At 47.0% G+C, this 10,395-nt stretch overlaps 1 pseudogene; it reads left to right on the top strand.

Annotated features, from left to right (window-relative positions):
- The first annotated feature begins 225 nt into the window (after positions 1-225).
- Positions 226-406, top strand: LOC120933909 (annotated as a pseudogene).
- Positions 407-10,395: the final 9,989 nt, after the last annotated feature.

The raw sequence follows: 10,395 nt of genomic DNA, 5'->3' as shown, positions 1-10,395 counted from the left end.
TTTGCCCCGCAACATTCAATGTCTGTCTCAAATTACATGTTTTTAGTTTACCATTTGTACCTCAACACATGAATTTTATTGCTGATTGTACATCTTTCAACATTTGCCAACTCCAATGTCAACTTAACCACTTTAAGCCCGCCGCACGATGATATACGTCGACAAAATGGCACAAGGGTATACACAAGGGTCCCCTTTAATGGGTTTGTAAAGGAATTTTTTTTTTATCTTACCTGGCAGGGGAGACACCATGATCATGAAGGTGGTTCTCCCAGGGCGAGGCACGGCTATTGCACACTCTAGGCCGTGCCGATTGTGGTTGTCTTCCCTGTCGCTTCTCGGCCTTTTGGCTAGGACTGGGTGTGATATCTGTCCTTATCAGTTGTCAGCGGAGCGCTGAAGCACCTCCATTGGGAGGGTGGATGCAATCCAATGACGTCATTGCACCTGGAAGGATGGTTTCAGCAGGGACTACGCTGTGCTGCCCGACAGATACTGGGGGGCCGGCCCATGGTTGCGTCTGAGCCATCTGGAAGGGTGCTCCTGGTGAGGATGGGTGCTGCGCTTGGTCTTGGTCTTTTTGCCGAGTTCTAGTCTGGCCTTCTGGCTGGCTGGTGTAAGTGCTATCTCTGTCAGCGATCCGGTTGGAGGAGCTGGTAATGCCCTGTATGGTGGAACGGGGTAGAACCATGCAAATCCGCCGGGTTGGCTGGCAGGGGTGGAGGGCTGCACTGGCCGGTCGGGGGGTCGGATATGGAACGAAAAGCCTATGGTGCATGTGCCCCTGGAGTGGCAGTCCAGGGGTGTCTGAAGATCACTGTGTGTGAGGGACACATTGATTTAAGATACCACGGCTCACTGCACCAGATACACGCTTTGTTTAGCACCTGCCTCCTGGGCCGGGCCTTTTGGCTAGGACCGGAGGAATTTTTTATTGCTGGCCGGAGGGCCTGGTCATTGTTGAACACAATGACCACTTCTTTCACTCTCCTCTTCACTATCCCTTTCCCCCACTTTATTTAATTTAAGCCTATGTTTGTCACTTTTTTGTCTTTTTTTGTTGTGCACGTTTTGTGTCACTGTGTGATTTAGTAGGGTGCGGGTCCTCGGGCCAGCCCTGAACGTCTTGGGAGTGGGTGGACATGGCCTTCTGGCTTAGTTCGCCTGCTCTCATGGGGTCTCCCTTGGGGGGAGCCCCACCTAGTACTGGGAGGGTTCTGTTTCGGCAGTCCCTCCGAGGAAGTTGGGTCCGTGTCGGCTTCGGTTGCTCAGACCACAGTACCTCAGTCCCCGTCTGGAGCCTAACGCCCGGGGGATCAGGGTTTGGGTCCCTCTTCACAGGAGGACCACTTGACGTTGCACCCGTCTGCACGTTTTTGTGAACACTCTTTATGTGTGTGCACATTTTTTCTGCACCGGGTGGAGTTTTTTGGGTGTGTTCACACGCCATAGGCTTTTAAAAAAAAAATATTTATATATATATTTTTTTAATCTTAATAGCTTCCTTTACCTTAATGCAGTGCTGTTTTCATGTCCTCATTGTTCGTTTTTGCTCTCAAGTTGCTGTAATTCTTCTCTGATCTCCACACTTCCTGGTTGTCTGTTTCCTGATGACCACAGTGCTGGGAGCTTTCTCTCTGTGGTCACTAACTTTAAGTAGGTGTGATTACTGTGGGCTAGATTCAGATAGCCTGGCGTATTTTTATGCTGGCGTAACGTATCTCAGATACATTACGCCGCCGTAACTTAGGGCGCAAGTTCCGTATTCATAAAGAACTTGCGCCCTAAGTTACGGCGGCGTAGCGAATGAGGTCCGGCGTAAGCCCGCCTAATTCAAATGTGGATGATGTGGGCGTGTTTTATTAAAATTTAGTGTGACCCCACGTATTTGAAAGAATCCCGGTGCGCATGTTCGAAATTACGCCGCAAATCGTCAATGCTTTAGACGTGAACGTAACTTACATACAGCCCTATTCGCGAACGACTTACGCAAACGATGTAAAATTTTCAAAATTCGACGCGGGAACGACATCCATACTTAACATAGGATACGCCTCATATAGCAGGGGTAACTTTACGTCGGAAAAAGCCTAACATAAACAACGTAAAAAAATCCCCCGGGCGGACGTACGTTTCTGAATCGGCGTATCTACCTACTTAGCATATTCCTCGCGTAAATCGACGGAAGCGCCACCTAGCGGCCAGCGTAAATATGCAACTACGATACGACGGCGTAAGAGACTTACGCCAGTCGAATCTTAGCCTAATTTCGGCGTATCTTGCTTTCTGAATAAAGAAAGAAGATACGCCGGTGCAGCTTTGAATTTACACGACGTATCAATAGATACGCCAACGTAAATTCTTTCTGAATCTAGCCCTGTGTGTCTAAAACCCCTCAGCACCAATCAGTTTTGTTTTCCAAACCATCACTGCCCTGTATTGGCTCTGTGGCTCTGTACAGCAGAGAGGCAGGGAACAACATGCAAAAACGAAAATAGAAACTACAGGTACATTATATGATTGTTTTTTATCTATTTTTAATTGTTTTTAAAAGGAATCAGTTAACTATTATGGCCCGGATTCACAAAGCACTTACGGACGAACGGGCAGAGGTAAGTGTAAACAAACCTCTCCCCGTGCTTCCTAGTGAGCCTGTCACTGTTCGTTTGTCATAGGGAACGACGATCAGTGATGTCACACGCCCAGCCACGCCCCCCCACAGTAAGAATCACTCCCTTAGGGCACACTTAACCCCTACAGCGCCTACTCCTGGTTAACCCCTTCACTGCCAGTGTAATTTTTACAGTAACCAGTGCATTTTTATAGCACTGTTCGCTGTAAAAATGACAATGGTCGCAAAATAGTGTCAAAAGTGTCCGATGTGTTCGCCATAATGTCGCAGTCACGATAAAAATCACTGATCACCGCCATTACTAGAAAAAAAATTATTAATAAAAATGCAATAAAACTATCCCCTATTTGGTAGACTCTATAAATTTTGCGCAAACCAATCAAACACTTATTGCGATTTTTTTTTTTTGTTTACCAAAGATATGTAGAAGAATACATATCGGCCTACACTGAGGAAAAAAATAAAAATTATGTCTTTTTTGGGGATATTTATTACAGCAAAAAGTTAAAAATATTGCATTTTTTTCAAAATTGTTGCTCTATTTTTGTTTATAGCGCAAAAAATAAAAACCGCAGAGGTGATCATATATCTAATAGTAAACATGGTTCACTATGCTTCAGTTCTGATTGAACACAGTAAGTGAGTGTGTACACTGTGTTAATTTAGAAAAGGAAGTGGCCCCCACTCTCATTCCTAAAACATCCCCCACAGCTGCCAGAGGGAGAGGAGTAAAGCCAGTAGCACTGTAGTGGGGAGGCCCAACATGGGGGGGAATTGGCACCGCACAGAGTGATTTGGCACATGTGTCAAACAGAAGGCCCACAAGCTGAATCCGGCCCACTAGGCCATTTCATGTGGCCCCTGCACCTCTCCTGCAACTAAAACACCCCCCCCCCCCCTTGTCTCAGCAGTCAGCAGCAGAGAGGAAGACAGAGATCCTCCACCAAATCCTGCACTTCTCTGTGCACCTAAGGCCTCGTACACACGACCGAACATGTCCGCTGAAACTGGACCGCGGACCAGTTTCAGCGGACATGTTGGGTCGTGTGTACGGCCTATCGGACCGTTTTCCAGCGGACATTTGTCCAGCCGACCGTTTTCCAGCGGACAAAAATTTCTTAGCATGCTAAGAAACATGTCCGCTGGAAACCTGTCCGTCGGACATGTTCGGTCGTCTGTACGACTCACCGGACATGTCCGCTCGGCCGAAAGCCCTCTCATGCGTCAAAGTGATTTGACGCATGCGTGGAAGCATTGACCTTCCAGGGTCACGCACGTCGCCGCGTGTTCATCGTGGCGACGGCGCGGCCAAGTCACCGCATATCCTGTCCGTGCGGATTTCTGTTTGATGGTGTGTACAACCATCAGACAGAAATCTCCGAGCGGACATGTCTGATGAAAACGGTCCGGCGGACCGTTTTCATCGGACTGTCCGCTCGTCTGTACGGGACCTTAGAGGAGGCTCATCTCTGCCTCCAACCCAACCTTTCCCATCTCAGGATTCAGCAACTGAGAAGAGGACAGAGTCCCTCCTACAGACACTCTCTGCGCAGCTGCAGCACCCCGTGTCTCTGTTTACCCTGGTCTTAGCATTCAGCAGACTCCATCCCTCCTCTGGTCCTCCACCAGATCCTGCACTTTCTGCTTCCCAGCTCTGCCCCGCTTTTTCCCCACAGCAGCACAATGAGTATATTTAGATTTTGCAGATGCAACTGGCCCTTCGAGGGCAACCATATTGCTGATGTGGCAGCAATGAGTTTGAGTTTGACATCCCTGGATTAGGGTGTGCCCAGGCACGCCTGACACACCCCTGCAGATGCCTATGACTGGAACATAGGGAAGGATTAAAACACGAAGAAGCTGCATACTCAGTAGGTGATTCAATCAGCTGCTGAAATTCTTAAAAGGGGTTGAAAGCACGTTGATGCTTTGACCCCTTTTTCGGTCTATCAATGATTTTCTGTATTTTGCAAAACATTATGGTAATAAAAAACTGATTGAACAAAAAACTGAGAATTTATTATCACTTTATGTCCCCAATAAATTGTATATACCTTAAGTAAATTAGTGCAGATGTATGTGGGTGGGCTGATGGGTATAAATACTGTATATAGGCGTTACCATCTTGTATTTTTATTGAGCTGGTGGCTGTGGAAGGGAAAGATATCGATTTCTGTATCATTAACAGGATCAGCATCAAGAGGCATATTATATGGAGACATGAAATGAAGAAAAAGGTAACACTTTTACTAACCTTTTAATATGATTTAATAATTTAATAGGATTTATGGTAATATACACTTGTTTATTTGGAGAAAATATATATATATGGCACACAACATACATAGCGTGCAGTAAGCACCCAAATTCTTCAGATATCTCTATAAACTTAAAAACAAAAACAAAAATGAATTCACTGTAAAACAATTACTTTGTTACCATCATTTAAAGTTATACCCATCCCGCCAAGCCTTGGCTTCCCTTTATGCCCGGGGGGAGCAGTGAGACATGGCTCCCAGATCATGTGGTCAATGTGATTGGGTGCCACAGTGGCAGTGCTCACATGATCAGGAGTTTTCCCCGCTGGCTCCTGATTACTAAGCCGGGAGTCGGGTCTGAGTGGTGACTGTGCAGAGACGAACAGACCAGGTACTCCAGCCATGCGGTGCTCACTGTGTCTGACAAGGAAGCTCAGGACAGTTCAATGAGGAGGCAAAACACATCAAAGGGGGTATAAAAGGTGGCACTACCTATCATAGCTGGGTATAGAGGGGGCAATACCCATCATAGAGGGGTATAGAGGGGGCACTACCCATCATAAAGGGGTATAGAGGGGGCACTACCCATAATAGTGGGGTATAGAGGGGCACTGCCCATCATAGTGGGGTATAGAGGGGGCACTACCCATAATAGGGGGTATAGAGGGGCAGACACATGGGGTATATAGGAGATATTACCTATTATAGGGGGGTATAGAGGGGCACTACCCATCATAGAGGGGTATAGAGAGAGCACTACCCATAATGGGGGGTATAGATGGGACACTACCCATCATAGGGGGGTATAGAAGGGCCTCTACCCATCAAGAGGGGCAAAAAACATCACAGGGGGTATATAGGAGGCAGTACCTATTAAAGGGGGGTATAGAGGGGGCATTACCTTTCATAGGGGGTATAGAGGGGGCACTACCTATTATTGGGGTATAGAGGGGGCACTACCCATCATAAAGGGGTATAGTGGGGGCACTACCCATCATAGTGGGGTATAGAGGGGCACTGTCCATCATAGTGGGGTATAGAGGGGGCACTACCCATAATAGGGGGTATAGAGGGGAAAAACATAGGGTATTTAGGAGGCATTACCTATTATAGGGGGGTATAGAGGGGCACTACCCATCATAGAGGGGTATAGAGGGAGCACTATACATAATGGGGGGTATAGATGGGGCACTACCCATCATAGGGGGTATAGAAGGGCCTCTACCCATCATAGGGGGTATAGAGGGCCACTACCTATCATAGGGGGGTATAGAGGGGGCACTACCCATCATAGAGGGGCATATATGGTCACTACTCGTCATAGAGGGATATAGAGGGGACAATAACAATCATATGGGGTATAGAAGGGGCAATACCCATCATAGGGGGGTAGAGAGAGGGCAATACCCATCATAGGGGGGTAGAGATGGGGCAATACCCATCTTAGGGGTTATAGAGGGGGCACTACCCATCATTGAGGGGTATAGAGAGGGCACTACCCATCATAGGGGGAAGTAGCTATCACAGAGAGTATAAAAAGGGTGCTGTCCTTTACTCTTCTTTCCAAGAGTCTGTGGCTGGAAGCGGGTGCATATTATGCCGTTACTCAGTAGGTCACTCACACAAATCCTGTGAGTAAGATATTGACAGATAGTATTTGGAGTGAACAGCACAGGTGGCTGAAGAGGTCCATGATTTTGCTGCCTCCTTGTGATCCAGCCAATTCCTGCTGTGCCTGACCCGTACTCCACCCCCTGATGTGGACACACACATAGCTGTGCTGGAAGTATGGTGGACGGTGTGTAGCGGGCAGCAAATTGGAGAGCACACACAGTAGGGGCTGCAAAAGAGATTTGAGTCCACTGGACAACGCCCCCTCCCCCACCTTGACAATTGCATATGTTCCTCCCTCTGTGGTCTGATTAAAAAAGACTTCTACTCCTCTGAAAAGCAATACACACACTGATTGCTTTTCAGAGGCATTTGACAGGCGATGTGCCTCCTCAAAACCTATTTTAACCCCCTAAATGCTGCATCACCCCACCACAACCATGTGGATTGCACGTGATTGCGGTGAAGTTGCAGCGCAGGCCCTTTTATTTGAATGGGTTGCATTTGGTGTCTGGTAGTGCCCAACAAATGACTTGCTTTGCCCCGCTACGCCATACCCATGCTACGCCACTGGATATATAGCAAACCTAGCCCTTTGTCTTGAATTTAACCCCACGGATTTAAAAATTTAAAGATAACATTTTATGTGCATGTCCTCAGTATAACATTGCCAGTACTTGCTAGAAAATTACTTAGAACCACCAAACCTTATATCTTTGTTTCTAACACCCTAGAGAACAAAATGGCGGTCGTTGCAAGACTTTATGTGACACCGTATTTGTGCAGCGGTCTTACAAGCGCACTTTTTCTTTTTTTAAAAACACCTTTTTGAATAAAAAATAAGACAACAGTAAAGTTAGCCCAATTTATTTTATATTGTGAAAGATAATCTTACGCCGAGTAAATTGATACCCAACATGTCACGCTTCAAAATTGTGCCCGCTTGTGGATTGGCAACAAACGTATACCCTTAAAAATCTCCATTTAAAAACATTAAAAAAATTCTACAGAGTGCATGTTTTGAGTTATAGGGCTAGAATTATTGGTCTCGCTCTAACGATCGTGGCGATAAATCACATGTGCCGTTTTTTCATATGCGGGCACTGCTCACATATGCGTTCGCTTCTGCACGCAAGTTTGGTGGGATGGGGCACATTTTAAAAATGTTTTTTCTTTTGTTTTCTCTACGAGAAAAAAAAAAACATGACAGGACCCCTTAAATATGAGATCTGGGGTCAAAAACACATCAGATCTCATATTAGACTAAAATGCAATAACAAATAAATGATATAATTAAATGTAATTTGAAAAAAAAATGTCTCTTTAAGAGCTATGGGCGGAAGTAACATTTTGATGTCGCTTCCCCCCTGCAATGATATGGAGACGGGTAGGAGCTATCTTCCCCTCACTCATCTCCATACCAAGTCAAGAAGAGGACCCGATTGCCTCCACCGCTACTGACGGCTCTGGAACGTGACAGACGGGGAGACCCTCTCCCGCCTACGATAAAAGTGATCTTGCGGCGAATCCGCCGCAGAGACCACTTTTATCGGAAAGCGGACTGCCCACTGAAGAAGAGGATAGCGGGGTTATGGTAGCTAGCTGCTGCCAGAACAACGGTATTCCTCTTCAAAGTACCGACGTATAACGATGGCGGGCGGTACGGAAGTGGTTAACACTGAACTCCAGCCTTACCTTCAGTCTTGCACAGTAGTACAGGAACATTAATATTGTCTTCCTACTTCTCCTCCTTGTCAATCAGGAAGTGGGTCTTAAGACCCGATTAGCCGAGAGTAGAAGCAACCGTTTTGGCCGGTAGCAGGGGTGGAGGAGCCAAAGAGGAGATGCAGGGGGAAGTCGCCAAAGCTGCCAGCGACCTGGATGGGGTAAGTGCAGGGCTGATAGGAGTGCGGGGCTGATGGGAGCGCGGGGCTGATGGGAGTGGGGGGCTGATGGGAGTGCGGGCTGATGGGAGTGGGGGGCTGATAGGAGTTACATAGTTACATAGTTAGTCAGGTGGAAAAAAGACACAAGTCCATCAAGTTCAACCACAAAAAATAAACAAACAAAATAAAAAACACAGTACAATCCCCATACACCCAACTCCATAGCCACAGTTGATCCAGAGGAAGGCAAAAAACCCAAGCAGAGCATGATCCAATTTGCTACAGCAGGGGAAAAAATTCCTTCCTCATCCCCCGAGAGGCAATCGGATTTACCCTGGATCGACTTTACCTACAAATCTTAGTACTCAATTATTTTATGTACATTTAGGAAAGTATCCAGGCCTTTCTTAAAGCAATCTACTGAGCTGGCCAGAACCACCTCTGGAGGGAGTCTCTTACTGTGAAGAAACCTTTCCGTATTTGGAGGTGAAATCTCTTTTCCTCTAGACGTAAAGAATGACTCCTTGGGCCTGATTTACTATGCTATGTGCGCTGCGCTGGTTCATGCGTTAATTAGTACTCCGGGTGGAGGCCTAATTGGGCGCATGAACCAGCGTAGCAGCCGGCGCATTGAAACTAATATGTAAAGCCGCGCCGAACTCCCTATAGAAGTCTATGGGAGAAATCAAAAGTGTTCATTTTAAAGGCTAATCTGCAAGTTTTGTCCTAAAAAGTGTTTGGGGACCTCAGTCCTGTCCCAGGGAACATGTATCAATGCTTTTTTTATTTTTTAAAACGGCCGTTTTTTCGGGAGCAGTGAAATTAATAATTCTTAAAGTGAAACAATAAAAGTGAAATATTCCTTTAAATTTCATACCTAGGGGGGGTGTAATGTCAGCATGTGAAATAGCGCATTTTTCCCGCACTTAGAACTCCCCCTGCACAAAGTGACATTCAGAAGGAAAAAAGTCATTTAAAAATTCACACGCGGCTATAATGAATTGTCGGCTCTGACAATTCTAAAGGGATTCATTCATAAAACAAACAAAAAAATGTGTAGGGGTTCCCCCAAATTAAATTACCAGGCCCTTCAGGTCTGGAATGGATATTAAGGGGAACCCCGCCGTAAAAAACAAAAAAAAAAAAAGACGTGCGGTTCCCGGCAAATATCAATTCCAGGCCCTTCAGGTCTGGTGTGGATTTTAAGGGGAACTCCACCCCAAATTGAAAAAAAAAATGGCGTGGAGTCCCCCTAAAAATCCACACCAGACCCTTATCCGAGCACGTTGACCTGGCCGGCCGCAGAAAAGAGGGGGGGACAGAGTGCGGCCCCCCCTCTCTCCTGAACCGCACCAGGCCACATGCCCTCAACATGGGGAGGATGTCCCCATGTTGATGGGGACAAGGGTCTCATCCCCACAACCCTTGCCCGGTGGTTGTGGGGGTATGCGGGCGGGAGGTTTATCAGAATCTGGAAGACCCCTTTAACAAAGGGGACCCCCAGATCCTGACCCCCCCCCCCCTGTGTGAAATGGTAATGGGGTACATTGTACCTCTACCATTTCACCCCAAAAAAAATGTCAAAGTGTTAAAAATGACAGTAGCCGGTTTTTGACAAATCTTTTAATAAAATCTTCTTTTCTTCTTTCCTTCGGGTTTCTTCCGCTGCTTCTTTCTTCTCGTCCACATCTTGCCCGACGTGTTCTTCTATCTTCTCCGTCCGTCCTTCAGCCTTCTGGTCACGCATCTTGCCCGTTGTCTTGTCCTGTCTTCTTCTCCGTGCGTCCGCCTCCTCGTCCGCATCTTGGGTCTTCTGCGGTCTTCTTCTCGGTCCGCCAGCCTTCTCGTCCGCATCTTGTGTCTTCTCCGGACCCAGCGTTTGAATTGTAATTGGCCGCCGTGTTCCCGCTCCTGGGACCCGCCCCCCTCTGACGCCACAAGTAAACTCCTTAGAAGGTCATGTGCGTCAGAGGGGGGCGGGGTCACAGAGCGTCACACAGCGGGGGAA

Source organism: Rana temporaria, chromosome 3 (genome assembly GCF_905171775.1).
Source record: "Rana temporaria chromosome 3, aRanTem1.1, whole genome shotgun sequence".
In the NCBI taxonomy this organism is placed as follows: Eukaryota; Metazoa; Chordata; class Amphibia; order Anura; family Ranidae; genus Rana; species Rana temporaria.
The sequence above is the reverse complement of the archived record's forward strand: the minus strand, read 5'-3'. Positions and strand labels throughout refer to the sequence as shown.